An 11011-nucleotide genomic window follows, 5' to 3' on the forward strand; every position below is an offset into this window, starting at 1 on the left:
GGAAGAGAGAGCTTCACAAGCTGAAGGTGAAGAGGACTGGTGGTGCCCTCCTCCATCACCTCCCAAGTTTACAGAAGAACATGAGACTGTTGCCTCCATGATCTCTGGAGAACTCAACATGGGCGAGGATGTCTTTGACACTCTTGCCATTCAAGATGGGCATCCAGTGGATGAGGCAGGCACTCCCATCATGGATGTTACTTTCAGTAAGTTAATCATTGCTTGAAAGTATATCACATTATATTATCCAGCTTTCTGCATTCTTGTTCTGGTGCTGCATATAAATACTATCATTGTTATTCTCATCATCAATTTTCACTTTTGATACACTGGTTTAGGTTAAAAGATATAAAAAAAAATATATATTTATATATATATATATATATATATATATATATATTTATATATATATATATATAGAGAGAGAGAGAGAGAGAGAGAGAGAGAGAGAGAGAGAGAGAGAGAGAGAGAGAGAGAGAGAGAGAGAGAGAGAGAGAGAGAGAGAGAGAGAGAGAGAGAGAGAGAGAGAGAGAGAGAGAGAGAGAGAGATAAATATATATATATATATATATATATATATATATATATATATATATATATATATATATATATATATATATATATATATATATATATAAAGATAGATAGATAGATATAGATTAAGATTGATTGATAGATAGATAGATATAGATTAAGATTGATCGATAGATAGAAAGATAGATATAGATTGATCGATCGATAGATATAGATAGATAGATATATAGATAGATATAGATAAGTTACTCATTTCTGGGAACAAGCTCTGAGGGGGCCCAGTCTAGGATTAAATTTAAATAACTATAAATGCAATATATATCAAATTCTCTGGTGCCTTTTATTGATGGGGTAGTGTTTTCAAGCATTATAAGAAAAGAAGCTAATATTGTTATTGAAGGAAGAAATTTCCTGAGTCATACCATCTTTCATGTATAAGTATGATTGATAATGCATTAATATTTTGCACAGCTACAGGTGAGTGGAAAATCTGCCACCGACAGAGGTCCCTTCTGCTACATTGCTGCTGCTGAATGTGCTGAAGCACCTGCACCTCCTAGTGCTTCTAAGATTCTTTCCAGCCAGAAGCTTCATCCTCTGCATCCACTGCACCACATCACTAACTTACATTTACATGTAATGTGCCTTCCTTTCTTCTGCTGCCCTATTCGGCAGAGGTGAGATAAATTTGATGCAGTTAGTACCAGGCCTGTCGGAAGCTAGCAGGATGAGTATCACCAACTCCTTCTGGGAACAGACCAGAGAGGAGCATCAGATTACCAGACGAAATCTGTAACAGTTTCACAGGGAGAGGTAGCAGAAAGTGATGTTCACGGAGACTTGGCATCATATCCGTGAGGCAGTGAGACATACCTGCAAAGCCACTTTGACAGTTTGGGGAATGCCGGAGAGGCTAACATCCATGATGGGATACACTGCCTCATCAACTGCATGCCCATCTAGTATTGTCAGAGTGAGGCCAAGGACACTGCCCATACTGAGTTTCTCCAGAAATCATGGGAGGCACGGCCCAGGTTCTGGAAAGCTGGGAGGATTGATAGAGGGCCACCACCAGTCTTTCACTGTTAGCATGTAAGCCTCAAATATCACTACCTGCGAATTTATCTAAACATTTATTAATGTACCATCTTATTGACTCTCATAACAGTGAAGGCCAGGCCTGTTCCACTTCATTCTTCTTGCTAGTAAAGTTATTTGCCCATGACCCAGAACTAGAATTTATCAAATTTAAACCCATTATTACATGTCCTACCCAGCTCTTCACTCATCAGAACTCTTATAAATATCCTCTGGTTAAAGCCTCATCCATTTATAAAACTGATCAAGTCTCCTTGAAAACCCTTGGCTCCTAGAAAAAGTTTAATTAATCGTTCGAGGTCTCCTCATATGTCAAGTTTTTGAACCTGCAAATCATCTATTAATCCTCCACTGTACCAATTTCTAACATTTTGATACCCATTCTACAATTATGAAGGTGACCAGAAAAAACACACATTATCACAGATAAAGATCTAACTAATGCTAAATATAACTTGATACATCAGCACTTGTTGTCTACCTCCTTGAAATGAATCCCATAATTCCCTATTTGCACAATATCTAGGATGAATGTATTGTGCCTTAGATGGAGATCAGAGGTCATCAAGATCCCTGAATTCCTTTCTACACTGATCTTTCTTAGGGAGCAATCATATTTAACCAATAATTATGGAGGGGTTGTCTTTATATACATCTAGAGTACTGGTATCTTCCAGGATGTATAATGAAAATTCAATGACTACAGATGATAGTTATATTTTTAATCAAATAGCTTGGTGGGATACTGCCATCACATTCCTTCAGTGGTCTTTCATACTACCACTGAAGATGGTAAGCAGGTTCACCTGAAACTCATTTAGTTAAAAATATAACTATCGTCTGCACACAGTGTGTGGGTTTTTTATTCATATACATCAAGAATATCACGTCAGAGTGATTACCCATTCTTTGCACTCCTCCAGACATTGAACTCCATCTGCCACTTCCTGCCCATCTGTCACGCAATCTGTCTAGTTCATCCTGGAGAATACTAGCGTCTCGATCCGACTCCAATTACTCTGCACAATCTCTGTATCATCAAAGCATTTTAGCATATATTGCCAAATATTAACTAGTGTTAGTAGTAGTAGTTGTAGTAGGAAATAGACATTATATTCAGTGATGTTTGATAAATATTTTTGTTCATTTATTTATATCACAGATTATGTACGTATAGGCTTCAGGCAGGAAATGAAACAAATTAGGTAAGAGAAAGTAGTTAATTTTGATCGGAAAATATTTATGCAAAATTATAAGCTTATTTTATTTCTGAACAGACATAAATTTATTATTAGAGAAATCTACAATAAAGCATTCAAAATGTACACCACTGTGCACCAACCACCACACCAAGAAAAGAACGCCGCCACTATAAAACACTCTGCTCTCGCATCATGACTGGCATTTGCCAGTCACCACCATCCAGGTCTCTCTCAAGAAAGCCTAAAAGCCACTATAGGCTGAAAAAAAAAGCATCTTCAAACCTGGCCATCTGTGTATAAATCAACGCAACTGAGCTACTGAGGTCACTGATGTTAAGGGTCATTTATGAAGCACTATACCTGACACCCTTGGTTTTACCATTGTGGATATGATAGGAAAGTGATTCCTGCTCACACTCATAGCAGTTGGGAAACGCTTAATCGGCTTCTTTAGTCAACCCATAATGCCACCTGTAGTATATTACATTAGAAAAAACTCGGGTGATAATAGTGGAAAAATGCTGTCATGTAGACTACTGAATCTTCAATGTGTTATTGTGTCCTCTAATATATATAGCACCGCATGTGCTACTGTCAAAGGTTAAATAAAAGCATTTCTCAGCTACCATGAGTGTGGGCGAAGTCACCTTCCTGCATATCTCAATAGTGGGGCGAGGATGTCAGATACAGTGCTTTGAGAAGTGGCCTCCTGGGATCATCTTTTTCTGGGGTGTTTTATGGGGCTGGTTAGGCTGTGGGACCACTGCCTCCTGGAGCCCCATCAGTGGGAACATGTTAGCGGATGTTGTTATTCTGGTCGATGTGTCACCAGGGAGGTTAGGATCTTATTGAGTTGCCAGGACTTCTGTAGAAGGTCTGCATACAGACCTTGAGGGCTTGAAGGCAGTGTTGGGGCTGAGGGTGTACAGCTGCCCAGGCAGGTACTTTCTACGTAAAGTTGGCCTCTGTGGATGTTGAGTCTGTTAGGGATGTGTTTAATTCTGAGGTTGGTGTGGAGGGAGTGGAATTCCTGGGCAGTGGAGCAGGAAATGTTCTGGTGTGTTAGGCTGTGAGGCACCATTGGCGAGTGTAGGTCTTGGACTAGACGGAGAACTTTAAATCATCGATGGCTCTGGAAGTTGGTCTTGCTGCCCTGACTCCTATCCAGAAGCCTGGGTTCCATTGCTGTGCACTCAATGGTGTACATTTTGACATCCAGAAGATCTAAAAGAATATCTCAACAATGGAAGCTCTGGTGAGCATTTCCAGTGGCACCATCAGTGTTAATCTGCAAGGTACAGTATGTCTATGTTGATGGGCTCAAGTTCTTCTGGCATGTCAATGGGAGAGTTTGTTGAGGATTGCAATATTGTGCAGGTGATGGCACATGCAGTCACAATTTTTGATGTTGAGAGTGTTGTTCTCATTGGCTTTGAGAGAATAGGCAAATCTTTTTTCTTCCAAATCCCGAACGTTCTCTCGATCAGGTTCCTTGTTTTGATGTGAGAGGCATTGTAATGCCCTCTCCTTAACAATCTGTGAGGAATTCGAATGGGAGTTAAAGGTGTAGCTTTTACAGGCATAGCCCGAATCCCCAACAAGTATCCTCTGTACTGCCCTCTCCAGAGTAGCACACACAAAAACAGACTCACTGAAGATGCGGGCATCATGTGCACTACCTTGCCAGTTCACGACCAGATTTGTGAAGAGCATGTGATGAAAGTTGGAAGATCCCCATTATATTCAATGAAAAAGCCTTTCCTGCAGCGGTAAAAGTTCTGCATCTTTCTCCACCTGGACTGATGATTGGGATGTGTACACCATCTACACATCCAATAACCCGGGCATGGCAAAGCTACCTCGGCAAATTGTCGGCATGACATCCTGTTCTTCAGGCAGGACTGGGAACTTTATGTAGTCCCCCAAGCTGCTGGCAGATTGCATCTGGTCACGAGTCTGACACAGGTAGATACACTGGGCAGCGACATGTCACAGCAATCCCCCCATGTCCAAGCTGGAAGCTCCAGTGGCATAGTAGCGGAGGGTTACCAGCAGCTGGAGACGTGTGTGGTGGGATTGGAAGCCCTGTAAGAAGAAATATCAGAATGTATATATATATATATATATATATATATATATATATATATATATATATATATATATATATATATATATATATATATATACACACACACTTGACATAGAACAGGGCTATTATGCGACCTACCTGGGGCCGCTGAGACCAGCTAAGGAAATTTCTTTTTAAAAAATTAAAAAAAAAATAATAGGTTTGGACTGTTTTATATAATCTCTGTTTTGTAAATATTCAAGTACATAAGATCTGGAAAATGTAAACTGACATCTTTCTCACTCATATTCCACAAGTAATTCCCTCATTCCTGCTTATTCATTTGTGTATGTAGTTATTCGAGGAATGCAGGACCCAGTAACGCTAAGGTGTGCTGGCTACACAATGTGTCCCTCAGCCAAGTCCAATTTCTGTGATCTGTGTGGGCATCCTATGTTAGTGAATACAGCAGCCAATGTGGAGGTGGATCAATGTTAATCAAGTGCACTTTGTATTGATCTTTATATAACATGGGGTACCTGAACCACCATATTAAGTACAAGAGACCACAGTTGCCATAAATGGTACACACTTCTGTTTTGTTTCAGGATGAAAAATGTGCCTACAAAGAGAAAAGAAGAGTTCCCAGGGCCCAAAGAGTATACTCCTGACATCCTGAAACAGGCTTGATATGTATACACACACACACTGATAATATTAATACACATATTTAATGTAATAATAATAATAATGAATAATAATGGCAGCGTAATAATAATTGACAATAGCATGTAATGAAAATAATAATGCTAATAATATTAATAACAAAAATAATATATGTAATAATAATAATAATAATAATAATAATAATAATAATAATAATAATAATAGTAATAATAATAATAATAATAATAATAATACATACACAATAATAATAATAATTAATAATAATAAAAATAATAATGATAATAATAAAAATTATAACAATAATAATAAATAATAAGTAATAATAATAATAATAATAATAATAATAATAATAATAATGATAATAATAATAAATTAATTAATAATAATGAAAATAATAACAATAATTATAACAGTAAATAATAATAATAATAATAATAATAATAATAATAATAATAATAATAATAATAATAATAATAAATTAATTAATAATAATAGAAAATAATAATAATTATATATAATTACAAAAAATATATAATAATAATAATAATAAATTAATTAATAATAATGAAAATAATAATAATTATAATTATAATAACAATAAATAATAATAATAATAATAATAATAATAATAATAATAATAATAATAATAATAATAATAACAACAATAGCAATAATAATAATTCCTGATGATCTGCATTCCATGGTGATGTGGTTATCGTGCCAAGCTGACCAAATCCACAGAATCTAGGTTCGAATCCCAGTTTGCGGTGTGCACCTCACCCAACTGTTCATTCTCCCTCTTGTGCCTGTCAAATTAATGGTACCTGTGGAAACCTGGTAACCCAATTCAGATGTTACACACCTGCTGGTCTTCTCTCTTTGGGGTAATGGGTCATATCCACCAGGCTATAGTGCTACGACAGAGGTCAGCACTCAGGCTACATGTGCAACTATAGTATGTGCCCTACTTTCACCTTTTACTTTCACTGGGAGAATGTGGATGATCGTCTTATCCTCGGCTTTTCAAACTACAATCAATAACCAAGCCCATAATTTTGCAAGATTTTTTGCAGGGGTCTATAAGGCATCATAGTTTCATGAGGTGGCAAGCGGGGAAGAGGGTAGCCCGATCAGAAGCTGAAGGATGAGTGAGGAATATTTTAAATAGGCACTTTAGGGGCATTTAAGGCTGATTGAAAACATTGAGTGGGCTGTAGCCCCTAGCTCTCCACAGAAAATTATGGCTGACAACAGAAACCTCATGTTAGAAAAGTGTGTCAAAAGATATGTTGAACTGAATTGTTTGGCTTTGACCTAAACTCTATCGCTAGGGAAAATATGAAATAAACATTTATTCACTTTAAGAATGATAATTTGACAAAAAAATCATAGACATATATGGAACATATTTTTACATAGCTGAGAATAACTAGTATGGATCTGTGACTTGGCACCCTATCATAATTTAGCAGGAACTATCAGGCTGTCCCTGTTTATGGTTAATAGTTCGTTAAGAATCTAAAGGGGACCCAGGAAAGCCGCCTCCCATGGTCATTCTGAGCGAATACTTCGGAAACTAGCTTCAAGTGCGCTGCGGCTATATGGGGGTCAACAAAACTCGCAGAACATTCCCAAATTATGTGGTGGTATGAGCAATTTCATCGGACTTTAACAATCGGCCTGGCAAACTTTTTCTGAATCCAGCCCCTGCTGCAGTTACATCAGTGCATTATTAACGCTTGCTAGGCTACAGCTTGATCAGGTCTAGATTAAAGAGTACCTGTAAAGAATGGCATTTTTATATTTTCAGACCCACTAGATATTTTGAAGCACCTCTTTCCTGGTAGAATCTGAAGGCAATAGGTGCTGGATTTTTGATAAGAGATCCAGGGTGACTTGCTTGGAGAGCCGAAAGCGTTGGGAGTGAACTCTCTCTTCCGAGTACATTTTCAAAGGGATCCCTACGGCTCCTGAACAACGTGGGTTCTCCTCCTGATGGCAACAGGTCTTCCCATTGTCCCACGTGAGCCACTCTACGTAAGTATATAGGGGTGTCTGTAGGCTGCCATTAGCTTTTTCTCTGTAATAAAAATTATATTTAATCTTTGTGTCATCACCTCATCAAGGATTATTTTTCATTTGAAGTGGAACTTAAACATCAAGGTCTGTCTGAATATAAGCTTGAGCTCAGATGGCCAATTGGTAATTATTCCCCATACTATGTAGGGAAATATTAATATTGGCCATGCTGGGGTGGCAGTGCCTCCAATGGAATGAAGGCTGCTTCCTTGACCTATTTCATAGCATTCAAATTCATACTTATTGAGGTTTATCACTGGCGTCAGGCTCACTGTGAGTATTACCAAAGTTAAGGTAAGATGCAAGATATGGGCTGCTATAGCTGAGTGCGCAATGGGTTCTCCGTTGCATGAACACGTGAGCTTGCCTGTGGTATGGAGTGTGAGCCCAACACCCCAGGACACAGGGCCAGTGTGACATCCCGGTTACCTCACAGTTTACCTTCCCCAGGTTTCCTGCAGGCATTCAGCCTATCATTCCAGCCTGAGAGGAGAGGATGAACCAGCTGGGTGAGCAGCACGCCGACTCCTCGGGTCAGTGTGGATTCGGACATACGGGGCCAGCGTAGTAGTAGTCAGCCACGCTGACCACTGAGACCACGGGAGACTCTTAGTATTGGTTTCGGAAGCATCGAATAATAAGATTACATCGCTGTCAGCTCTTCACCCGGGTGTAATAATACATTTTGTTGGGGCTACGGCATGGCGATGAAAGGCGAGCCTCCTGTCAGCCTTCCAGCAAGTTGGTAAACACATCGCGATCCCGCCTAACGTATCCTGTCACTTCTTTTAAAAACACTTGGAAACAATCATTCACAGCGGAAAATACGCTTGAGTCTTACCTCTGTATGGCGCGGATGATGAATTGTAGTAATGCGGCAGCCTTCCTCTCCTGGCGCGTGACGCCAGGCCGTGAGGGGGAGTTTGTTGTCTCGTCACAGCTGGCCGACGCCTTATTCTTTGTGTAAAACGCGGAACGGGTACTGTTATCAGAGAAACACTTTGGTGTTCTGCCTAATAGGATATTTTTTCCCGAAAAATTTATTTTATAATTTCATTGTATTTTTTTGCTATATCTGGGGTCTAAATTCTGATAACAATTTAAATCACGATTTCGACGAAGACATTCAGGGGGTACCTGTGTCCTCGACACCTGTTTCGACCATGTTCCAGTATTTATGGCGGGCATTTCAAGTACTCTCTGTAACGACTTGACTTCATGGGAAGTAACTTGTCCTCGACCTTCCGTCTAGCAATACCACCTTAATATACCGAGAAGGATGACATATGGAATGTAGTAGAATATATATAGACATTTTTTTTAACTGAAAGGGTCAAATACTTGGAAAATGAATCCACGCTATGTATCTACTACATTTATTATTTTATTAGGTATACCATGTTTATTAGTTGAACCTGCCTCATAAACGAGTGATGATTAAAGAGCTATGAATTTTGATAAAGCTTTTGCACCATCATACTCGACAGATATATGTTTGTTTGATAACTGTAATTCTTGCCGTCAGCAGACATATAAGCCTACTCTTTTGCTTCTTTCCTCCTCTGATTTGTATGGTATTCATTCATTCTTCATTTTATTTGCTTCTGTCTTATTTATTTATTCTTATTATTCTTATTTATTTACCTCTTTATTTATTTATTTATTTGCATCCTATTTATTTATCTTTTGTTTGATAACCTTCTTGCCCGTCCTAATAGCCTACCCGTTTTCCTTTCATTTTCTGATTTGTAACTTATTCATTCATTTTTCTCTTTTATTTGCTTCATCTTATACATTTATTCTATTATTCTTATTTATTGTAACTTCATTTATTTTACTAGTTTATTTATTTGTATCCTGAATTTTGTTTATCTTCCTACTTATTCCTTTTTTTTCGTATCATTTTACCAACAGTGTGCGATTATTCCATTAAGGTACGTAGATTACAGTACATACCTTCTCTCCGTTCATTGCCTTTCTTTTATTTATCAAACCACCAACAAATTATAATATCTTCCCTATAGTGTCAGTCAGTCATATCGTAACTTAGAAATCGCGTCCTAAAATCTATCACTCTAAACCCAATTTAATCCTTATTTTTCTTCTTCTTCCAGGTTCATTACACGTCAATTCAGCTTCCTTATTCTGACAACCACTAATTTTGAACAAGAACAAGGTCAGCATCGCCCAGGAAAGCCTCCACCAACATCCCTCTTTATTAAGTACAACCTCTTCCTTGATACTCCCTTAGGTCATGTTATTCAGTTTCCAATAAAGCTCGATCGCCACGCCCTTCCAAACTCTCATGAAACTCCTTAATGGTCTTTTGCAATTGTTCTTCAGTCTCCTCCAAGCTCCCCGCCTTTCCCTATTAGTGCGGTACGCTATGTATTCCAAGATTTGGTTGCTAAAATTGATTTTTTTGCTTGTTTTGGACTCGTAGGGACCAGACTTTCAGAAAATGAAGGGTTCAATTTTCCTACCCCTTCCACCCTTTTGTCACTTCATTTTGGCCCCCTGGAATGGACTATGTCCCTATCACCGTTTATTGACCGATTTCAGTAATGGAAGAGTTGTTTATAGGTTTTAAAGTGACAGGAGCTAGATTTGGTACTTTCAGATCAACCGGAAGTGCCTAAACAGACTTCCGGTTCACCGGATGGCATTTTCTCTAAATGAGGAATAAACTTTGTGTCAACTCAGCATCACTTTAATAAAATTACTGTTAGTGACCTTATTGGCTTTAATAAAGTTAGTCATATAGGTACATTACAGTCAAAATACCACTTTTAATTATAGTCAGGCTAACCCAGACATGGGTAAAAAGAACATCTGGTATAGAAATCCAGTATTCATTTCAACCACAGCAAGGTAAGGAAAACCACAATTCGATAGCTTTAGAGACCCTCAAAATGGGATTATATTGGCCTATATTAGACAACACAAATCCATGCCATGTTTCCTACAAAAGGCATCACCCACATTCCTTTGATATGACCCTACATCTAGGTTTAGCCAGACTTAGATTCACTTTAAATGTCATTGACGTAGTCGCATTGCCTGTAAGAATATTTGGTCCTTAGTTACGGATTACATTAAATTCTACACTATTGTTCCTTGCTCTCTGTCTACACAAAATCAGGGTAGTCTAATCCTCATCAGAGTCACTTTCGTATTTTCTCCAGAATTGTGTTCACACAGTCTCCACCATAGCATTTGCAAAGAGGAGTGCAAGGCAAACCATTTTTAGAGCAACTACATCGCCTTGACATCCTGTTTTACATCCACATTTGATGAGTTCAATTACGCCTTTGGGGCAGAGGCGCAAGACATCTAACTGGAA

The sequence above is a fragment of the Eriocheir sinensis genome, unplaced genomic scaffold (assembly GCF_024679095.1).
Source record: "Eriocheir sinensis breed Jianghai 21 unplaced genomic scaffold, ASM2467909v1 Scaffold204, whole genome shotgun sequence".
In the NCBI taxonomy this organism is placed as follows: Eukaryota; Metazoa; Arthropoda; class Malacostraca; order Decapoda; family Varunidae; genus Eriocheir; species Eriocheir sinensis.